At 40.9% G+C, this 24,125-nt stretch overlaps 1 protein-coding gene across 25 annotated transcripts in view; it reads left to right on the top strand.

Moving 5' to 3' along the window:
- Window positions 1-24,125, top strand: part of RERE (arginine-glutamic acid dipeptide repeats) — a 408,969-nt gene that overhangs the window by 116,808 nt on the left and 268,036 nt on the right. The window lies entirely within an intron of this gene.

Here is a 24,125-nt window from a genome sequence, read left to right as displayed (position 1 = left end):
TAACTCTAAGAAACGTGTTATTACCTGAATTCATAGCACATTGTATTCTTCTATAGGTCTACATATAGTTTTGCCTTTTAGTCTTGCTGGTGAGATTGTAATATGTAGGAGTTATTTGGGGCTATCCATGGTCAAAAGATTGCTGTTTGTTTTGGTCAAGGTGCTTTGAGTATGTCTCGATCAAAGGGATGAAACAGGAGGGTTAGAACCTGAAACTTTAATTAGTTAAAAGTGGGGGGAACCCTCAACTCCAAATTTCCACCCAGACTCTGTCCTTCATTCTGAATCCCTGAGTTCTGAGCCATCAGAACATACTATATTTGCTCCATTTCCCGTTAAATTTTAACAAAGTAGAATTAAAAAGCACAAAATTTTACTTCCTGGTGATAAAATGATTCGTGTGAGATCAAAAAGTTGGAATAGACTGAAAAAATTGAGATAAAATTTCCTTACCAGATCTGTTAAAAAATTGTACAAGCTAACGGTTTTTAGTGTATTTGCAGTCTTGTGCCAGCTTCACTGGTGACTCCATCGGAAAGAATCCACCTGCAGTGCAGGAGATGCAGGTTTGATCTCTGGGTTGGAAGATCCCCTGGAGAAGGAAATGTCAACCTGCTCCAGTATTCTTGCCTGGGAAACCCCATGGACAGAGGAGTCTGGTGGGCTACAGTTCATGGAGTTGCAAAAGAGTGGGACACGACTTCGTGACTAAACAGCAACAGCAGCATCATAATATAACTAGGAATAGGTTTTTATATGGCAGTTTCTGGTGATTAATTGAATGTTCCTAGATAATCTTTTATGTGTAAATTTGTTCTATGAATAAGAATATAACATCTATATGATTTACTATTACAGTATATAATTGGCTTAGGGTATTCAAACCCATCTCTTGTTTATACTGGTCTGACATAAGGGAATTAACTTCAGCCCAAGGTTATTAAATCCTTCAGTGACTGATGATTCCTTTCAAAGGGATGATAAGCAGTTATGAATATAATGTGAAAAGAGTTGTAGTCTCTTTCAGCGTATTATCTGGAGAAATTGCAACTTTCCCAGAGCTTTGTTTCTACATTTGATGTGCCCAAAATATGTTTATACATTTTCCATCTCCAGCAATTTGTGTTCATTTGTTAGTAGAAAGGCTGATGGCGAGTGTTTCTTAGATTATGGGACTTTCTTCATGCTGTTTCCCAGTTAGTTCATGAAAATCAAATGGGCCCTTAAGACTGCTTTTTTCCTCTCCTAGTCCATTCACTTGCCTGGTTTCCTAGATGACTGTTTTCATGCTTCCTCCCTGTCTTAATGCTGGGTTTTCTGCTTCAGTGAGATAAACCAAACCAGTCCAAAGAGGACTTCTGCTGACACCACCACCCCTCTGGCCCAGCTTACAACACAGACCTTGCCTTCCCTACTGCCTGGAGATAGAGCATCCATCCTCTCCCTCACATAGTCATTTTCTGTCTCTCACATCATGCATGTTTTGAGCTCTGTTGGATCATATAGATTTTCTGCTTTTCTCCCGTCTTAAGACAAATACAAAATCAAAATCTTCCCCTCCTTTGACCCCAGTTCCCTTATTTCTCTGCTCTGCCTTGTAGCAAAACACCGCAACATGAGTTTTCTGCTCTCAAGGTCCCCAGCTTTCCTCACCTCTCTTAAATCCATCACCTGCTGTTCCAGGGAAACTGCTCTGGTAAAGATTGACATGTCCTTGGCACTGCCTGTTCACTGTCCTGGAACCTGTCCCCCAGATATCTGTGTGTCCTTCCTTTCACGTTTCAGTGAGGCCTACCTTGACCCTTCGTCTCTGTTTCCCTTACCCTGCTCTGTTTTTTTCCCCTAGATTATCCTCTTCTTATATACTATATGTTTATTTTCATTACTTATTCCTTGTTCTTCCCACTAGAATGTAAAATACTGGAGGGCAGGGATTTTAACTGTGCAATTTACTGATTTATCCCTGACACCTGGAACAGTAACTGACACAGAATAATTGTCCGTTTTCTGCACTGTGCTGTAGAACTTATGGCTCTAAGAATTATCTAAATGAATACAACTAAAATTTTATCTCTAGTCCAGGTCTACTCAGCTGCTTTCTTCATATGTCCACTTTGGTGTCCGCTAAGCATCTAAAACTTAACATGCCCAAGTGGAACTTCTGATGTTTCCCCGTACCCCACACATAGGGAATTCTGAGCTGAGGTGGCGCTAGTGGTAAAGAACCTGCTTGGCAATGCAGGAGTCGCAAGAGATGCCAGTTCGATCCCTGGGTCAGGAAGATCTCCTAGAGGAGGGCATGCCAACTCACTCCAGTATTCTTGCCTGGAGAATCCCGTGGACAGAGGAACCTGGCGGGCTACAGGCCATAGAGTTGCAAAGAGTCAGACAGGACTGAAGTGACTTAGCACACACACCCTACACATAGGTGTGGGGTTTGTTCTTTAGTTGGTAGGATCTTACTTATCACCTCTTTTCTTTGGTTGTTTAGTTTCATCTGGCACTTTTAAATCAGTTACATTTTTTAAAATATTGAAAGAAATTTTAAACAGTGATATACCAATGAAGTCAGTGTCCATTATTTGATTTATTATTTTAACCAATGACTTTTTTGTTTTTTCCACTGTTCCATAGAACCATTGTTAGTTTTTTGATGTTTGATAATTTGATTTATTAATTTAACCAATGACTTTTTTGTTTTTTCCACTGTTCCATGGAACCATTAGTTAGTTTTTTGATGTTTGATACTTTTTTGATATTTGATGTTTGATACACTTGAAAATATGGTTTTAGCTTTCAAAGTAAAGAAGTAAGAATACTTGTTACTGAAAGTTTGATTTATAATTGCGATCTGCTTAGCAAATATAAAATACCTTTTTAGAAAGCTTTTCCAAGTGTAGTGGGTAAATTACTGAATCAGGAAATGTGTACTTAGAAGTTCCTCTCAGGGAGAATCAAATCAGTCCTCTTAAGATCCAAACTTGAAACTCGTTTTAGCGAGACACAGAGTTAATGACATCTCTTCTGTAGATGTTGATTGGTCTTATAGCGTCATAAATAACGAGACTGATTTCTTCCAGTTGGACTTCAGAAGGCAATTACATTTACTGTCTACTAGCAAATCATGAGATTTCTTGCCTATGAAACTGTTTCAAAGAATCTTATCCTTGTAGAAAATGTATGTTGATAGTTTGCAGGACAGTGCCCAGGCACTGTACGCAGACTTTGTTAGGTGTAAAAATTATGATTTGTTTAATATTACTATATTCATATTTGCTTTAGTATTGCATTTCCCTTGATGATAGAGATCAAAGAAACCCACAATAATGTTTTCTGGTTTTTTTCCGGAACAAGTAAAGGAGCAGAACAATTGTGTTTAGCTAATTTAGTGCAGTGGTGGTGTTATAAAAAGAATCCCATTGTGATCAGACTATGCCAAGATAACCCAGTACATCAGTGAAAAATTTGGTTGACATTTGATAAATGGGAAAAGGAGAAGGAATTTGCCTGAAGTTTTTACTTTTTAACGAATAGAGTTTCCTTTTTACATCCAGTGCATTGATGTGGGATCTGTTTTTAATAGTCTAAGGAAAGAATCCTTAGTTTACAGGTCTGGTAATATGTGTTTCCTTTCTCTGTGACCCTAAAATACTCTCAACTTAATCCTCAGCATATTGAGGTAGGATCATAATTCCCATTTAACAGAGGAGAAGAATAGCTGAGAGGTCAAGTCTTCTTACTCACTGCCCCTCAGTGCTTGGTTTGAGTTCCATGTCTTTATCTTCTAATGCTTTCTCTTCTAAGATTAAAATCAAATCTAAATATATTGATGTGTAGTTTTTGGTTAACTCAGTTATTAATTAAGTTCAGTTTCCTTTAACTTCTGTAATACTCATTTTAAAAAATTGATAAAAAAAGTTTTTCTGATTTCATAGCATTAGAAACAGTAGATGAAAATTTATTGAGGAGTTAAAAGCTGAATTTGTTAGATTTATCGTTAGGATCTGAAGAGGATTAATTTAGAAATGGACTTTAATCAAAAACTGATTGCTTAAATGGAACCCATCAGTGAATTATGTGTAACTCAGGAGATCAGCTCTATATTTGGACTAGTGAAGGGGCTTCTAATTCAGCTTTGCTTTTTATGCAGTTTGTCTTCTGTGTTCGTTGGCATTGCAGGAGGAGAGGTGCTGTGTATGGCCCTTGTCATAATGGGCTGGTAAGACTGCAGGGCATAAGATTGTGGCTCCTCCAGAGACAATCAAGTACTTTTGAACTTGAGTATTGCTTTTTAAATTTCCTAGTTGAAATATAGTGTTTTGTTGTTGTAAATCTGACATGTCGTGTTAATATAGCATTGTTTTCTTTTTTCTTTAAAAATTTTTTTATTGGAGTACAGATGATTTACAGTGCAGTAAAAAAAATTTTTTTTGAGGGGGAGGGGCTCATTGCCTGGCATGTGGGATCTTAGTTCCCTGTCCAGGGGGAGAACCCATGCCCTCTGCAATGGAAGTGCAGAATCTTCTACTGTCAGGGAAGTTCTTAATATATAACGGTTTGACAGATGATTTTATAAGGTTGTGTATTTCAGCATTAATTCCAACATGTGACAGGAAGGAACGGCTTTTTGTTTATGTCTAGGACATTATTAAAGTGAGACATGATTTCTTGTTTCATGACACTGCCATGATGATACTGGCTTTTCTCGCAAACGTCTGTAATTAGAGAAGATGGAGGTTTAATATTCTTAATGTATTATTTGATGGATTGACTCATTGAAGGTGCACTGGGTCACTGAAGTATGCTTTAAAGACTTCTGGCTCTTTGAACCATGGAAACATTTAAGTTCTTTAGCATGACTCTCAGTGGACATTGTATTTGGTATCTATCTTTTATTACCAAGATCCTGCAAGGGCAGTTGTAAAAAGCTAAAAATAGTATTTTAAGCCTTTTAAATGGTATTGTTAACTTAGCATTGAAGGAGGGCCTATGGCATAAACTCTTCTCTTTTTTTTTGGCCATGCACTGGCAGGATTAATCAATACCACAGGTATCTTTTTCTAAGCTTTCATCTCATATAATGGAAGGTTGCATAGCAGCCACCAGGTGGGACCCCAAGGCTGCCTGTTTACCGTCTTCCTGTTCACTGCACAAAGAGTGCTTTGTTTTTTTAATTAAGAGTAGGTTTAATAACTCCATAGAGTTATAGTTGTGATTTAAAAAAATCAGATATGCTGATACATTTTGTTTTTATTTTCTGGCATAAATGAGTATTTTCTGTTTTATAACTTTGTAAATACCTTTGCTGGTTTTCTGTCAAAAACGGCACCAGTAACTCTGGGGATTGGTTTTCCCTGAGGCGATCTACAGCACACTGTTTATAACACACTTCAGTGTGTGTTACTGAAGAGGTTTGTGGAAAGGTATTTTTCCCCCTCTTTTTTCTTTTTAGCAGGATTCAGCAGTTTAATTTCTCTAGACCTTAATGTAGAATCATTAGATATGAGCAGTGCCCTTTGATGCCATGCTGTAGGAGAGAATTGGAAAAGTGCAGAACAAGTCTGAAGAGAGACATGCAGAAAAAGGGACAACAGGGGGGCAGAGGTGCATAAGAGGGGCTTACATGCTCAGTCATGTCCTACTCTGCAACCCCATGGACTGTAGCCCCCCAGGCTCCTCTGTCCATGGAATTTCCCAGGTAAGAATACTGGAGCTGGTTGCCATTTCCTTCTCCAGGGGTTCTTCCCAACCCAGGGATGGAACCCATGGCTCCTGCGGCTCCTGCATTGGCAGGAGGGTTCTTTACCACTGTGCTGCCCCTTGGGAAGCCACACAAGAGGCATGTTTAGTTGTGAAACGTGGTGCACTGAAGGGTTGCCACGTGGCCGCTTTGGGCCCCCATATCACCATCTGTTTGAATGTTCAAGGTTCAGTGTTCTTAATCCTACAGCTTTTGGGTCCCTAAAGTGAAAGGGTTAGTCAGTCAGTTGTGTCTGACTTTTTGTGACACCGCAGGCTTAAAATATTGTTAATTTGTAACATTTGTTGCATTTGGTTTACAAAGTCATTCAATTGATGTTTGCTGAACTTTATAGTCGTATTTATTTTTTGTTCTTTAAGGTGAAGAATTTTAAGGTAAATAAAGTGAGATTCAGAGTTGGTGCATAATAGAGCCTCGCTTCTGGTTGGCATCTTTGGGCTCTGCAGTGCTCATTCTGCCACATCATAGCACTGAGTAGTTTTATTTCCCACTTTTTAAGAATTATTTTTTCCTTTAAAAATTTTTTGTCTGCACTGGGTCTTCATTGCTTTTGTGTAGGCTTTCTCTGGTTGCAGTGAGCGGGGCTTCTCTTGTTGCAGAGCACAGGGTATAGGGTGCCAGGGCTTCAGTAGTTGAGTCTAGCACACACAGGCTTCAGTAGTTTTGGTGACCAGGTTTAGCTGCTCTGCAGCCTGTGAAATTTTCTGGGAATGGGGATTGCCTGCATTGGCAGGAGGATTTTTCACCACTGTGCCACCAGAGAAGTCCCTATTTCCCACTTTTGAATATGTTATTTTTCCTGAGACTCAGATTCTTGATTTCTCTTTGAATTGAGTTAAGGCATGTGAAAAAATCTCTCATCATTCTAATAAACTTTTGGTTAACAAAACCTGATTGAGGCTGGTGTACCTATGAAGCATCTTTACTTGCTTCTATAATTTTTGTTCTAGGTTATATTTTTAGAGTCAGCATTTTTCTTAAATAATCACTTGCTTGCTTCGCGTTCCTGGATATAGAGACATTAGTGACTTAGTATATTATTCTCTTTGTTTTATAGGTAACATTAATTGTCATCATCTATATATTAGAAGGCTTATTGTCAATCAATAGTGAATATTTTGATCTCAACGAAACCAGGAAATATATTCATAAGACACAACATGGTCACAATCGTTTAGAGAGTTCTTGACGGATTATACTCAACTGGACAGATTATTGAAATCAATACCACAACAAAAATGTACATAGGGAAATTACATTTAAACACTGACCTCTCCCCTTGTCCCCCAAACAGCTTAAGGAGCAAAGTCAAAAATGGTGCATTGGATAGTGTTATTTGTTTTGAAATATGAGGAATTTCTTATATTCCATAAATGATGTAAGGGTAGTGAGATGTAATTTACTTGCTGTTATTAGTTGTGAAATTACAAAGAATACAGAGCCTGACTGTAGACAGTCCTGTTCAGTTCAGTTCAGTCGCTCAGTTGGGTCCAACTTTTTGCGACCCCATGGACTGTGGCACTCCAGGATTCCCTGTCCATCACCAGGCCCTGGAGCTTGCTCAGACTCGTGTACCTTGAGTCGGTGATGCCATCCAACCATCTTATCCTCCGTCCTCCCCGTCTCCTCCCGCCTTCAATCTTTCCCAGCATCAGGGTCTTTTCCAATGAGTCAGTTCTTTGAATCAGGTGGCCAAAGTATTGGAGCTTCAGCTTCAGCATCAGTCCTTCTAGTGAATATTCAGGACTGATTTCTTTTAGGATTGACTGATTGGATCTCCTGTACTGTAGTGAAAGGAACAAGGCCCTGTTTCACACATGAATAAACAGACTTAATCTCACCATGTGACAGAGCCACAGTTACAAGGGACAGCCTGGGGGTGAGGAAGGTATACTTCAGGCAGAAGTCTCTGTCACTGAGCTAGAATAGTTTAGGATTCAGAGTAACTGAGATTTGTGATCCAGATAAGCCCCCAGTCTCATTAGACTCAGCATGATTGTGCTAAAATGAGAGTGGAGTATACAAAAGTATTTCTGGTGCAGGATTTATTGTACTGAAGTGCCTACTTTTCAAACTTAGAACAATTTGAGTTATTGTATTTGTCCAAACCTCTCAATATGAATATTCAGTCAATTCAGTTCAGCTGCTCAGTTGTGTCCGACTCTTTGTGACCCCATGGACTGTAGCACGCTAGGCTTCCCTGTCCATCAGCAACTCCTGGAGCTTGCTCAAACTCATGTCTTTCGAGTCGGTGATGCCATCCAACCATCTCATCCTCTTTTGTCCCCTTCTTTTCCCATCTTCGGGATCCCTGGTGGCTCAGAGGTTAAAGCGTCTGCCTCCAATGCGGGAGACCTGGGTTCGATCCCTGGGTGGGGAAGATCCTCTGGAGAAGGAAATGGCAAACCACTCCAGTATTCTTGCCTGGAGAATCCCATGGACAGAGGAGCCTGGTAGGCTATGGTCCACGGGGTCGCAAAGAGTCGGACACGACTGAGCGACTTCCCTTTCCCTTTCCCATCTTCAATCTTTCCCAGCCTCAGGGTCTTTTCCAGTGAGTCGGTTCTTTGCATCAGGTGGCCAGAGTATTGGAGTTTCAGCTTCAGCATCAGTGCTTCTGATGAATATTCAGGTCTGATTTCCTTTAGGATTGACTGGTTTGCTGTCCAAGGGACTCTCAAGAATCTTCTCCAACATCACAGTTCAAAAGCATCAATTCTTCGGCGCTGAGCTTTCTTTATAGTCCAGCTCTCACATCCATACATGACTACTGGAAAAACCATAGCTTTGACTAGATGGACCTTTGTTGGCAAAGTAATATGAATATTGGGATGTGAAAAAATGTTTGCTTCCTCTTCTATTCCTGGTCTGCTTCCTTAATGGTACCCTTAAAATTTCCACTGTGACTGTCTTTTTTTTTCCCCTGGAGTCTGTGAAAATCTACTTCTGTCTGTGCTGGTCTTATAGTATAGAAAAATTCTGTTTTATTTTCTTGATTTACTAGAAGGCCTGTGATACAGAACCTTTATCCAATCTCAAATTTTGTTTGGTAGCACATTTTAATTTGTGGCTGAACTTAGGTATTATAATGATTTTAGGTTTCACCTCCCATTTTATATTTACAGGGGAAGTAGAATAATGTATAGAGAATGATTAAGCTGTGTAAATATTTGTACTTTCCACAGTGCTAGATGTTCTAAAGTCAAATATTTGTTATAGAAATTAAAGCTTAGCTAAAGAACCAGCTATTTTACCTTTTAAGATGGATAAGATGTGGTTTCCAAAACTTCATTTTCAAAGTACCTGACAGAAATATTAAGGAAAGACTCCCTGGTTACCATAAATAATTTAATGTATGAACAATGAATCTATGAGATACTTCTAATTTATTCCTTTTATGTAAAATTCATTTCTGGTTTGGTTTGAAAGTGCTTGCACATTCTAAGAGCTGTTGGAGAGGAGTGTCACTTATTGTGGGTTAGATCTCATTTTACTCCTCCTCTTCCTTCCCCTCTTTTCTTTCTGGATGGTTTCTGTTTGCTTCTTTGTAGGTTAGAAATGACAAATAGTTTTAAAAGCCCAGGAAATGTGTTTCTAGAGACCACCCCCCCCTCCTTGTTTTTAGCATTTCTGTCTGTGAAGTGAAGTGAAAGTCACGTGAAGTAAAGCTCAGTCATGTCCGATTCTTTGCAACCCCATGGACTATAGAGTCCATGGAATTCTCCAGGCCAGAATACTTTAGTTGGTAGCCTTTCCCTTCTCTAGTGGGTGGATCTTCCAGAGCCAGGAAAGCAGAATCAAGTTCTCCTGCATTGCAGGCAGATTCTTTACCAGTTGAGCTACCAGGGAAGCCCATTTCTGTCTGTATTTTTAATATTTTATGATGACTTTTCCATTTTCTCGTTTGTTCTGCATGATTTCCGATTTCCTTTCTCAAGTGTTTGAGCTATTGGTAATTTTGTCCTATGTTTAGTTTACCATTTGTAGCAGATGTAATTTTTTCTTGATTGTATTCCTGCAAAGTTGACCCATATTAGTAGGAAGCAGTTTTGCTCTTTTATTTACCGGTTTCCTTTTCCTGTGTTAAAGTGTTTGTAATTCCTGATCTGGACTGGATGTGAACCAAAAATGTGTTCTCTCACTTCTAAATGGGTAAGGTTTTTCACACCCAGGTGGGGAAATGAGATGGTACAATTTTGTCTTTTCCTTTTTTCCTGCTGAGTTCTTTCCCCTTCCCCCAAGGATCCATTTAAGCATAGATGCTTTATTTCAGTCTTTCTCTGTTTTTTACCTTGAAGTCTATCTTGCCTCAAGATCTAAAATTTTCAGAATCCTCTTCTTGGTTCCCCACTTTTCTGCTATCCATAGGACTTCATGTCGTTGTTCTGGAATTGCTCCTTCTTGTTGTCAGAGTCCTTCTGGAAACATTTTCTCTGGAATCCTTTGCATTCAAGCCAGAATTCCCCGGGGGAGAAGTTGCTCCTACCATCCTACTTTTGTTTGCTTTCTTAGATTTCTAAGTGCTTTCCTTGGGAAGGAGTAGTTGCTCTCATTTTGGCCTCCTTTCCTGGGGCTTCCCAGGTGCTGCTAGTGGTAAAGAACCCGCTTGCCAATACAGGTAGGCTTAAGAGACATGGGTTCGATCCTTGGGGTCAGGAAGGTCCCCTGGAGAAGAGCATGGCAAGCCACTCCAGAATCTTGCCTGGAGAATCCCATGGACAGAGGAGCCTGCGGGGCTACAGTCCATAGTCGGACACATCTGAAGTGACCTAGCACACATGCACATGCATGGCTGATGGCTGACCTTTCCCCCAGAGATCACAGATACCGGAAGTGCCCCAGAGAAACACAGCTCATACATTCACTCACATTTCTTTTTTTCCTTCCTTTTTTTGGGTAATGAAATAGTAATTAAAAACCCAGAATGGTCTTCACTGAACAAGTTTACCTAGCCTTCCCTACTGCCCCCCTCCCCCAGGTCTCTAGGAAAAGGGTGTTTCCAGCATTAAATCCATCGCCACATCCTTATTATAACAGTCCCTTCAACATGCATCACTCAGAAACACAGGTCTCCCCTGATTACCGCTTGAAAACAGTTACTTTAGTATTGCATTGTGGAAGGATGTTTACGATTCAAGTTTTAGAGAAATTTTTATTAAACTGTCCCCACCCAAGGTTGAGTTTTCCCCCATTTGCCTCTTTCCTGTGTCTAAGCAGCCAGTGGTAATACAAGCAGGTAACAGATAAAGCTAGCGAAGCACTTGGGATGGTTTGAGATATTTCAGTCATTATTGAGAAATAAGTGATTGAAAACATATGCTCGTAAAAGCTCTAGTTTTGCAGAAAAACAGAACTCTGCCTGTCATCTTGTGTTATAAATTCAGAGGTAACTTATCAACTTTGCAGAAATTGGGGTTTTGTTTTTATTACGAGGAAATATGTGCAGCCTCTCACATACCCGCATGGCAGTTGCACAGGATTGGACAAATCCTCTGAGAGCAGATAGACTTATGGTTTTATCCAGACTGTCATTACTTTGGGCCTGTCTGCCAGAAATTGCAGGCTCTGAACTGAGAGGGATGGCATAGTATGTGGAGTGAGTCAGAGGAGGTGGGTTTGGAAAGGGAGTTTACAAAGGAGTGCTGATGGCGAAAGGTAGTGGGACCTGTGATCCTCAGACTTGGCAGCTGTGACCATTCTGGAGGAAAGCTACCACACAGTGGAGAAGAGTTTGTCCTTGCTCTGTTTTCTCCTCCAGTCAGGTTGTGTAAATTGCTGAAGGAATGTTAGGATAGATGTTAGAATCTAAAGCCTTAGATTGCTCAGGAATTTTTTTCCCCTTCCATCTTGTCTAAGAATCATTATCTGTTGTTAAGGGTAAAAGCCTCTGGGTTCATGTTTATGCATGTAATTGTTCTTAAAGCAGTCAGAGTTCATTAAAAGGGAGTGGTTTATTGATGAAATGGGAGTCTTAATATTTTTATTTATATGCATTTAGATCCAGATCAGTGCTAATAGAATTTTCTATGATGTTGGTCATGTTCTGTGTCTGTGGTGTCCCCCATGGTACTACTAGCCACACAGGACTGGTGAGTACTTGAAATGCAGCTAGTGTGACTGAGGAACTGAATTTTTTATTGTATTTAATTTTAGCTAATTAAAATAGCCACATATGGCCAGTGGCTACCATATTAAACAACACAGCTCCAAATTAAAGCTCTTAAGTGATTCTCATGGCTGTCAGTGAATAACATCAGAGGGCGTTCTTTTGTGTACAGACATGTTAATAGTTCTAAGAACGTAAGCTTTTATTTATTTATTTTTTCAGAGAAAGTTGGAATGAAAGGGGGAGTATAAAGGTATAACTACTGTTGTGTGACATGGAGAATTACAATTTAATTTTTCAAAAACCCCCAAAGGTAGCCTTTTTAATGTATTTAAGAAGACCATTAATGAGAACTATATTATTCTGCTCTAAGAATCTGTGCTCTTTGATTATAAGAAGAAAACTTGTTAGTGGGTAATGAAAAATGAAGTCTAATTAATAAATGGATTTTGTTCATTCATCAGATAGTTGATTGCTTTCAAAGTTAACATGGCACAGATTCCTGCTCTCAGGAATCTGAGCAGAAACCAGGAGACCATGCTTGTACTGTGAGAGCCCTTTAGAGAGTTCATGGATTCAGGATTATTTTCTAAAACCTGATCCGGGGTTAAGGCATATGTTGATATGGCCGGTATTTGGGGAATCAGATTCCTATCAAGAACTCCTGATATTAGTTAAGTGCAGTTAAGTTGTAGAATTGCTATTGCTCTTGTCCACAACTCATTCTGTTCTAAAGAAGAGCGAGAGTTGGCATTGATTGTTTATATATTTTGTAATGTGGTGAATTACTCTGGATTTTTACTACGTTTTCTACACAGTTCTGAAATTCTGTAATGTTCTTAAAAATGCTTCTTATCTGTTCATGTCATATCATATCATTTATTTAAAAAAAAATCAAAAGTGACAGACCTACAGGGAAGAAGCAACACATCATATCCATCTGGTTAAAAAAAAGGGAATCTAAAACAAAACTGTAAATTACCAATTGCTGAAAATGGCACATGTGTCTCTAGGTAGGTAGTCGTATTGTTAGTCAATTTGCACATTGCAGGATAAAGCAGGGAGGAGAATAAAGAAAGGGATCTATGCCTTTTCCCCAAGGTCCTATAGATGTGATAAAATTAACTTGAATCAGAAGTGACAGTTTTTCCATTGACAGCATTTGAGAATAAATTTCTCTGTTTTCTGAAGTGAGAACGAAGATTCCTTTTGAGAATGCGGTTGTAACCCTATGCTCCATTTACATTTCAGCCTTTCAGGTTGCATTCGTCAGTTGCTTTTGAAATTTATGTTCTCTCATGCTGCATATTGCCTTGCTTGCATTTTCCAGGTGTTCATACAGGTCACTAGAGACTAGAACTCTTCAATATATTATGCGTTTACATTGGACAGTAAACTGAGCTGCTGATGCTTTTGTGGTTGTGGAGTATGGAATGAGTATTTTGCTGGTAGGTTTAATTTTTTCTTGAAAACAAAATTGAGGAGACTTGTCAGGGGAACTTGACTTTGAACAGTTTGAATACAGACCTTATTTAATCAGGCAATTCAGTTGCTCCACCATCTTTATCTTGCACTATACGAGATGAAACCTTAGAAAAATATACCTGTGGTATTGATTAATCTTGCTAGTGCATGGCCAGTAAAGTCTTGTTAATGGATGTACCTGCTTCTTGAAGAAGTGCAAGTTTTGCCTTCTTCAATTCTGCTCAGTGTTATCACGGTTATTGTCCATAGGTGTGACCTCGACAGTTGCTCTCATACTTCTAAAAATTTAATTTGAAAAGCTCTGAAGACATAGCTTTTCTTTTTTTCCCCTTCCCTGTATTACTTTCCTTCTGATGGTAATGTTCAGGTCTATAAGTCAAAAGGTTCTTTTATAGTCTAATGGTAGTTACAGGGCAGTGTTAATAATTTATAAGTGTCAAGATGAGCCCTCTCTTAGGCCATGAGTCTGTAGGAAAAGCTTCAGCTTTTGTACATATTAGTTAATAACAGTTTGTGTTTTAAATGATACTGCAATAGATTTAATTTGGATGTGCTTTAATATAAACTAGAGCATCACATTCTTTTACCTCATTCTTTAAAGAAACATGCTAATTAATTTTTCTTATTTTGACACTTATCTTTAGAGCCCTTTATTTGTTTCACAGATTAATGGGTTTCTCAGTAATGACCTTCTTTCCAAGATCTTGACTGATACTGGCTTTAGAGGGGTATTGGAAACCTGATACCGTCTAAATGGCATTCTCTTCTCATTCTCAGGAGGGTCTGGTCGGGAGAGGTAAATGAGTTTTTTATTTGAGAATCTGTTACATACTGAGCAGGACTGTGTTATATTATCTGTGGTGTGAGGCCATTACATCATCCTCTAAAGCTTCTTGTAGTAAACAAATTAAGCTGCTACATTGTAGTAGGGACTGTTTTATTCTTGAGTGTATGACTGTTCCTCTTATTAAGAAGGTGAAAATAGAACATTTTATCCGCCATAGGAATTTATTCTACTTATTGCTGATTTTATATATATATATATATATATACACACACACATATACATATATACACACACACACACACACACATACACACACATGTATTTATTCAGGGGTTTCTTTTTTTGATAGATAAACTTGATATTTTTCCTAAGAGTTATTTTTATTTTATGGGGAGACCCTTTGAGAAATGTGAACTTACAGTGGGGTTAACTTACTGGGGCCAGAAGCCAGGTGTATCTCAACCTGAGTGTCCAGAGAGGTCACTGCTGATGCCTGCAGTGGGAACTTTAGGTGACCCTCCACAGGTCTGTGCTGTCCTGTACTTCCCTTCACAGTTTCCTTCTTTCTACCTGCAGTTTCCTCATTTTCATTTTCCAAAATGGAAAATGTTCATTCAGCTTATTGGTGTTTCGCTTTTTGCTGTGTATATCACATATCACTTGACTGCTCCTGGCAGTCTTGGGTACCACTCTTGGCCATGGAGAGACCTTAGTGCTGAGAAAAAGTTAGCAATGCTGCCTTCATTGCTGGCGAATGATAGCAGCTAGATAATTACATGTAAGAATCCTTATTAGAAATCTAGACTCTGTTTCTGGGCAATGACCCTGCCCCTCCTTTTCTGGCTCTTCCTACTCTGAGTGTTAATGTGATCAGTCATTAGGTGCCAAAAAGTCTGGGGAACCTGAAACAGTCAACTACGTGATCATGTAGAACATGCTCGCACTGTCAAGATTACCTGGATCCCATGCCTCCTTCTGTTGCACATACAATTGTTTTTGTTGTTTAGTTGCTAAGTCGTGTCCAACTCTTTTGCACCCCCCCAAAACTGTAGCCCACTAGGCTCCTCTGTCCGTGGGATTTTCCAGGCAAGAATACTGGAGTGGGTTGCCATTTCCTTCTCCAGGCAATCTTCCCAACCCAGGGATCGAATCTCCATCTCCTGCACTGACAGGAAACTTTAACCACTGAGCCACCAGGGAAGCCCCCCTCCACATACATAGAAGATCTTTGTGTAGTGTGCTGGGTAAACTGGAGTTGTTTTGGGAATGTCTCTATAGGACTTTGTGAAAAATTCATTATGTGTTTTCCCCCTCATTCTTTCATTGTCAAATATAGACATAATTTTCTTGATAATGCACATATATTTTGAGTCCAGTTAAACCTTTTCACATCAATTATTTAAAAACAAAATGCTCTCATCCCTTGACCCCCATTTGACTCAGCACTTCTTTAGGACTCAAATTATGACACCAACTAAACATCACTGTATGAAAAGGCAAAAAGATAGGACACTGAAAGATTAACTCCCCAGGTCGGTAGGTGCCCAATATGCTACTGGAGATCAGTGGAGAAATAACTCCAGAAAGGAAATCAGTCCTGAATATTCATTGGAAGGACTGATGTTGAAGCTGAAACTCCAGTACTTTGGCTACCTGATGGGAAGAGCTGACTCATTTGAAAAGACCCTGATGCAGGGAAAGATTGAAGGCGGGAGGAGAAGGGGACAACAGAGGATGAGATGGTTGGATGGCATCACCGACTCAATGCGCATGAGTTTGCGTAAACTCCGGGGGTTGGTGATGGACAGGGAGGCCTGGTGTGCTGCAGTCTGTGGGGTTGCGCAGAGTCGGACACGACTGAGCGACTGAACTGAACTGAAACATTACTAGTAAGACTATGAAATCTCTTTTTTTTTCCCCTGGAATTGAACTTTTGTTTTGAATTCATATACTTACTTACTTAACGTGTTTTCTGTTTTTTCATGCGGAGCCTACAGTATTCAATTTAGGGCCTCAAAAATGTGACTTAAGAAAACTTCTTAAAATCCCTTAACTCTCCTTTATTAATTTGCAGGGTGAAAAGGGTTCTCCACGCCCCATCCCACCCAAGTTCTTTGAAATGGGGTGGGGAGTGGAGAGGGTGTTCCTGTCTTGTATGTCCTCCTGAAGTAGAAACAGACGAGACTGTAGCAGGCTGGGTTTTATGAAATGCAGCATTTGATAACATCATTAATATGTAATTTGTCTGTAGGCAACTGTTGCAGATGTAGAGTGCTTCTCTGTGAATTAAACAGTGTGTTGTTTTTACCTCAGGATTTCCAGAAGGTAGTCTGAGACAGTCTTTCCATCATCCTGTCACTGACACTTCAACCGCAGCTCACGGGTGTATTTGGTCTGTCTGTAATATCTCAACTTGCTTCTGAGTATTCTCTTGCCAGCTTGAATGTTTCATCTCCTGTAGTTTGTTTCCACATCACCCATTCTCATAGTTATTGGTGTAGGGATTGCAGTATTGAAGACTCCCAGGTTTCAATCTCTAGCCCACAGCTTTTTGACTTCTCAACCTGCACCTGCATTTCTGCTTGGATATCTGCTAGGCATCTCAAATGTAACATATTCCAAACAATATTGCAGTTTTCCTTTTTCCTTATTGGTGAAGGAAGCTCTGCTCTTCCGGCTGCTCAGCCCAAATTGCGGCCTCCACTCTGCCTCTTCTCTTTGTCTCACATCACATGCAGTGTGATAGCAGATTCCCAGGCTCTTCCTGCACAACCTGCCTGCAGTCTGGCCTCTGCTTGCACCTGCGTGACTGACACCTGGCCTGAACTCAGAGTTTCCTAACCCCGCAGCAGCCAGAGGGAGTCTGTTCAAATGTAACTCAGATCACTATTTCTCTGTGCCAAAACCCCACAGAGACTTTTCTTCTTTGTTGTCACTGTTTCAGACACCTTAGCCTTCTGATGCTGTTTGGATGTGCCCGGCATGCACATCTCAGGCCTCTGTACTTACTTTTCTCTCTGCTTGAAGTTCCTTCCCTCAGATAACCACGTTTCCTGCTGCCTTAGTTCCTTTAGGTCAAATGACCCCTTATCATTGATACCTTGAATAAATCCACAGCCTCCTATTCCCTTTTGCCCAACTTTGTTTTTCTCCATAGCACTCACTCATCACCAGCTAATATACTGTATAGTTGCTTGTCTTGTGTGTTGTCTGCCCCCTCCCCTACTGTACTGTAAGCCTCTGTGGTTAGAGATTGTGTTCTGGTTGTGCATGTGTCTGTAGCTCCTGTGGCAGTTCTTGGCACCTAGTAGGTGCTTAATAAATATTTAATGGAGAAATTGACAGCGACTTTGGACATTGGTGTTTCTTTGCTGATCAGTGTTACAACTACAGCATTTAAGTGTTTTGGTCCAGTGTCCCTGCCCTCCCTGGTCACTACCTGGTCACTTGCTACATACATAATTCAAGATGCCAAGAACTAGTGGCTTTTCTCTTTGAATGCCATCAGGTTAACAAAGATGGCAGGGTAATACATCTGGTCAACAAAGAGCACATCATGCACAGTTAGAACAGCTCAGTCCAAGAAAATGGCACACTGACTTTTGGTTTAGATTTATGCTTTTGGTCAGAGCTACTTTTCCTTTTCATCTGAGATTCAGATTTTAAGTGGCAGCAGAAGGACTGCTCTGGTGGGTTTTATAGTTTTATTTTTCCCCTGATATAATTTGTACCCATGGATTAGAAGTGTATTATGAATGCTTTTGGCTTTTCGTATATGTGTGAAGTGTAATTGTATTAAGTTAAGTATGAAATCCACCCTGTCATTTCCTTTCATCAGCCTCTGAGAGTTTATGTACCATGGTTGCAAATTAACTGAATCTGGGGGCTCTGCAAACTGAAAGAAACCTTGTCCAGCTTACCTGCTTTGGAACATGTTGTGCAGAGGTAGTAAGCCTGACCAAGCATTCCTGCATATTAAAGATTACTATGGTCCAAGGAAGGTTCTCTTTCATTCTCAGTGTTACATGAAATAAAACTTTTCCTTTGTGTTTAATTAACTCCTCTGCTTTTACAGCATTAAGAGGACGTTTTTCTCAATTGCAGAGGTGGAGCCAACCCTTGTGAATTTTATAGCCAGGTGCATTTTTTTTTTTTTTTTTAAGCTATAACAAGGCCTGAGGTTTTTTTTTTTTTTTTTTAATAACTCGGTGTGTGTGTGTTTGTGTTTTAACAGCTGTAATGAACTATAATTCACATAATTTACCCATTTAAATTGTATAGTTTAATGGCTTTTCATATTTTTGCAGATAACATGCAGGCATCACCATAATCAATTCTAGAACTTTTATGTCATCCCCAAATGAAACTCAAAACCGTAGCAAACCCCACCCCCACCTCCAGGTCTGCTTTCTGTCCCCATGGATTTGTCTTCTCCGGACATTCCATATATGTGGGATCATACAGTGTGTGGTCTTCTGTGACTGGCACTTTTCACGTCACATAATACTTCCCAGGCTTACCCATGTTGTAACATAGATCAGTATTTCATTTCTTGTTCTTGCTGGATAATGTTCTGTTTTATGGATAAACCATATTTTACTTATCCATCTGCTTGACTTTTATGTTTCTCTTTTATCCATTGGGTTTTCTATCTGGCCATGCTTTGAGAGAGTGTGTGGTAAGTCATTTCAGTCATGTCTGTCCAACTCTGCGACACATGGACTCTAGCCTGCCAGGCTCCTTTGTCCATGGGATTCTCCAGGCAAGAATACTGGAGTGGGTTGCCATTTCCTTCACCAGGGGATCTTCCTGACCCAGGGATTGTCTCCTACATTGACAGGCAGGTTCTTTACCACTAGCACCACCAGGGAAGTCCTTGAGAGAGTGAGTTCAGGAATTCTTTTATCTGTCCCATTAGGGGCTTGGCTTCATAGGCATTTGGTTCTTGGCATTGTGGGCAGTTTTTCTCAGTTAGTTGTGTGCTAACAGAAGCATCCATTTGGCCCCAGGACCAGAGCAGGTCACCACTTGAGTAATAGTACTCTTGATAACCTTCAGGGCTTGCCAGGAAGCATCAAGATTTTCAGAATATTTACTTCTGTTTTCCTAATTCAGCTTCACACATCTGTGTAATTTCTATGTCAGGAAGTGTTTTGAGTTAGTCCAGTTTATTTCAGAGAATGAAGAACATGCCATATTATATAGTTTTCATAACAATGTTTGCTTATGGATTCCATATTGGTCACGGATACTTCTGAATAAAGCAACACAGCTGCTTAACCCTTTGAAATGTCTGTGATCGACCAACAGTTTTATTCATTTAAAGCAGCGGTTCTCAACTGTGAACAACTTTGTCACCCCCACCCCCCTCACCCATCCCAGAGGCTGTGTGGCAGTATTTGGAGATATTCTTTGTTGTCCTAATTGGAGCAGTGGGTTGTGCTACTAGAGTCTGTGTGAGTGGAGACCAGGGATAATGCACAGGACAGGCAACCCCCTGCCTTCCCCTCCCTCAATAATCTGGCTGAAAATGTTAATCGTGCCACTGTTGAGAAGCCGTGGTTTAGAGTAAACAGTGAGTATTCCTTAAGTACTTAATGGAAGAGACACAGCTATAGGCAACATGTAAGGCAAAATATTTTGTATGAAATTGGGAAAAACTTCCCTTTTTAACAGTATAGAAATCAATTGCTTGTGTGTATCAATTTGTGTGTTCTTTAAAGAAAGGGAGGGTTTTTAATTTTTTAAGGGGCGGGGGATGCGAGGGAAGCCCCTTGGGCATCTCATCTTTGGGAATTCCTTACTGTTGCTTCAAAAAAAAAGATTATGTGTTGTTTATTATTTAATTGAGTTGTTGATTATAACCTGAAGTTTTGTTCTTCTGGGTACTTTCCCTACCTTTGCAGGTTGTATGTTTTGTTGTTATTGTGTCTTTTTGGAAGAAATTAAGATACTTGTCAGAGTTCACCAGTCTTAGTTCTGTTTTTTCCCCATAGTCTTCTCAGGGAGTTGAAGAAGAGCTGCTCTAAGCATTACACCCACTTGTGATTAAGGCGTGTTCATTCTGGGCCTCCTTCTGTTTTGATACCACAAAGGCTGCGCTCTGAATTTGACTAATGCGTCCCATCTCAGTGATTTAGGTTCTCTTAATAAGACGTGTTCCAGGAATGAGTATTTCAACTCACTGAATATTTAAACAGATCGAGTTTAAATATTTACTACCTCCAAATGTAGAGAATCTTTGGAGGTGCACATACAGCCGTTTGCTTGTAAATGGTTGAATTTGTTCGGGTGGGAGAACTTCACACTGGTTTATTTTCAGGTGGGAGAACTGGTCTCAGGACCACATCTGTCTCAGGTAAAACCCTCTGACCTCTGCGTGGGCTTCCAGATCTGCTGACCTCCTGTTTCCCATGCATCTCTGTCAGTGATTCCCCAGCCTGTTTTGAAGTGTTCTCTGCAGCAGCTTACTGTTGATGAGTTCTTATCGAGGGACTCAAGTGTTAGAGTGACCTTTCCTTTCCAGAGCAAGAGTCAGTCCATTTTCATTCCCAGGCTGTTGGTATGAAAGGGACAGGAAGAAAATATTGATTTTCCTTTGAAAGCATTCACCCAGCTGCCGCCTTCTTTCTGTGTGTTCTGCTGCCTGTGGCCCTGCTGAGTGGGTAGATCACTCAGGTCTTGTGTACTTGGACCGACCCATTTTGTTCCTAAAGGAGAAAGTAAAAGCATATATTGAGGCACAATAAATGTAGAAATGGCAAAGGCAGAAGTTCTTGAGGATCTTGGTTCCTAATTTAGGCTTTTGGAGGTAGTGGATTTGAAAGCAAACTTGTTGGAATGGCACAACAGCTCTTGATGGAAAGTATCTCCTGCCAGATGAGATGAATGTTCCCCAAAATGCTATTTTCATCTTAAGAGTCTGCAGTAACAATGTGTGCTTAGCAACTGTATTGGCTTACTTGGCTTTTAAGGCCGTGTAATTGAAGGCAGTATAGCCTTGTGGTTAAGAGGATGGGCTCTAAGCCAGCACGCTGGGTCTAACACAGAGCTGAGTGATTTGGGTCTCCTTGCTCAGCCTCTCAGTGCTTGCTTTTGCACAGGGAAAATGCACACAGCAACATCTACTGAATAGAGCTACAGCTAGGGTGGTCATGTGACCTGCTTTTGTGTTTTTCCTGAACAATTATTAATCTTTTTGCTCTCAGATGTGTCCCAGTTTGGATGATAAATTATATTCTCATTCTCATTATAGTGAAGATTAAATGAATTAACATGTATAAAATGCTCAGCGCATGTTAAGTGCTCAGTGAGTATTAGCTGCTTTATTATTTTAGGAGCCTCTATTATCTGTTTCCCTCTCCCTCTCTACATAAGCTTGCTCCTACTAGTTTTACCCTGTATCTGCCATCAAGGACAAGGATTCAGTCAGTCTTTTTGCTGAACCTGTAATGTTTCCTCCTCCTTTTGGCTCCTTCTCATCCTGTTCATGGTTTATAAGCCAGCTCAAGCAGCTCCTCAGTTAATTACTCATGGAATACTTTGTTTCCCAAATCAAAGTCTCATCATAATGCTCTCTTAATTGCCCCAGCTTATGTGTCAGAGAGAGGGGAGAGAAAAGTAATTTATTCCGCCTGTATGTGCCAGGTAGTGAGTTAGGATCTGAGAGTACTGCTGCTGCTGCTAAGTCGCTTCTGTTGAGTCCGACTCTGTGCGACGCCATAGACGGCAGCCCACCAGGCTCCCCGTCCCTGGGATTCTCCAGGCAAGAACACTGGAGTGGGTTGCCATTTCCTTCTCCAATGCATGAAAGGGAAAAGTGAAAGTGAAGTCGCTCAGTCGTGTCCGACTCTTTGTGACCCCATGGACTGCAGCCCACCAGGCTTCTCCGTCCAAGGGAGTTTCCAGGCAAGAGTACTGAGAGTACAACACAGGGCAAAAATAGGGTCAGCCCCTCATGGAACTTCTCGCTTAGAGGTGGAGACAGATGTTAGCCAAATCATACCGACAAATGTGAAGTTACAGTGGTGGAAAGTGCTGCAAGGGGATTTAACCTAGTCCTCTTGGGCAAGAAAGGACATCCTGGGGAAGTTGCTATTGCAATGGGACCTGAAGGAAGAGTAGGAGATACCTAGACCAGGAGAGGAGAAGAGCATCACAGACAGAAGGAAGAACTGGAGCTGTCTCACTCCAGGTGGGGGGAGTGTGTTCAAGGAACCATGGGAAAGGCAGTGGGGTCAGGCACAGAGTGTAGGAAGTGGGTGGGGGTGAGGCCAGATAGAAAGATAAGGGCAGAAAGAAAGGATCATGGTGAGGATTTGTTTTTTGTTGTTGTTGTTGCTGTTGGGCTTTTCTCTAGTTGTGATGAGCAGGGGCTGCTCTTTGTTGCAGTGTGTGGACTTCTTGTTATGGTGACTGTCTTGTTGTGGAGCACGGACTAGTTGCCCCGCAGCATGTGGGATCTTAATTCCCAGACCAGGGGTTGAACCCATGTCCCCTCCATTGGGTTTTGAGTTTCTAGTTAGCAGTCCCAGATTTAGGTTTTAGTTAATAGAAGTGACAAGTCACGAGTATTTTAAGGTGAGGATTGACCTATTCACATTAGCCTTTTGAAAGCAGATACCTGGCTGCAGTGTAAAAAGAGAATTGTGAGGATTCAGAGGAGTGGATTTGAAGAGGAGCCAATTGGAAGTGGTACAGGAAGGGTACACTAGTAGCTTTTTGACTAAGGTTGAGGTATTGGGGTTGCTCCCAAGTAGATGTGTTTGAGAGAAATTTATAAGGTGACAGTGTCATGCTTTGTTGATGATGGAGATGCTGAACATGAGGCTTTGGTGTCCAGCTTGCCTAACAGGATGGACAGGGGCACCAGTCATAAGACAGACCATGTGGGGCCAGAGCCTGCCTTGGTTTTGATATGTTGAGGTACCTTTGAGACATCCCAGAGGAGACTTCAGGTGGGCAGTTTTCACAGACACCTGCCTCTGCAGGAGAAGTTTGGTAGGCATGTGTGGACGTGATACCTGAGGGCTGACGGACACATGAGATGGACTGGGATAAAGTAGAGGATGAGAAAAGAGGGTCTGCAAAGTGCCTAGAGAACTACTCCATGAATAGGGGGTCCAGTACTAGAGGTGGAGAAACAGTGGAATAGACTCTAGGAGATGACTGTGCCGGGAATGCCCAAAGAAAAGAGCCTTTCCAGAAGGAGGTGGTGTGATTAACCCTGTCAGAGGATGCCTGATGGTCATGTGATGAGAAGGATGAAAACTCTAGTGGATTTGATGTAGAGAGGAGGTTGCATCAACAGGAGTTGTTCCAGTGACTATTATACTGTAGTCACAGTCCTTGTCAGTCAGTGGAGAAGGGATGCAAGTTAATAGCAGGTACCAGTGGTGGGTCAGTGAGGGCCATTTTACAGGCAGGATGGGAAACAGTGAGGAGCTGGACTTTGGGTGGGTCTGGGAGCTTCCCAGAGTTGGGCAGCGGGAATGCCAGAGGCCCTAACGGTGAGTAGAGATTAGGCCAACAAAGGGGAAGGGTCAGCTGGAGCATTCAAGAAGGGTGAGGTGGGCTGGAGAGGAGAAGGGGCGTCAGGACAGGAAGGCCTCTGTGCTCTTTGAAAAGGAATGGTGGGCACTTAGCTGTTCATTATGTGGTGAATTGTATGGTGTGTGAATTACAGCTCAATAAAGCTATTTTTTAAAAAGAACTGGTGGAGGGTCAGATGCTTGGCTGGCTGCATTGGAGGATGAATTGGAAGGAAGGCAAAAATAAAATTTTGTAGTCACAGAGACCAGTTAGAAGGCAGTTGTAGTAATCTGTGTGAAAGATGGTGATGGCTTGAAATAGGCACTTTCTGCGTCAGTTGGAGCAGTGGATGAATTACAGAGTTATTCAGGAGGTGACTGGTAGACCCTGAGAGCTGAACAAAACGCCTAGTACATGGTTGGTTGGGTATTTGACAAACGTTAGCATTTCTTGCT

The sequence above is a fragment of the Giraffa tippelskirchi genome, chromosome 5, assembly GCF_054371585.1.
Source record: "Giraffa tippelskirchi isolate mGirTip1 chromosome 5, T2T-mGirTip1v1.2.pri, whole genome shotgun sequence".
Classification (NCBI taxonomy): domain Eukaryota; kingdom Metazoa; phylum Chordata; class Mammalia; order Artiodactyla; family Giraffidae; genus Giraffa; species Giraffa tippelskirchi.
This window is presented reverse-complemented; position numbering and strand designations above follow the sequence as displayed.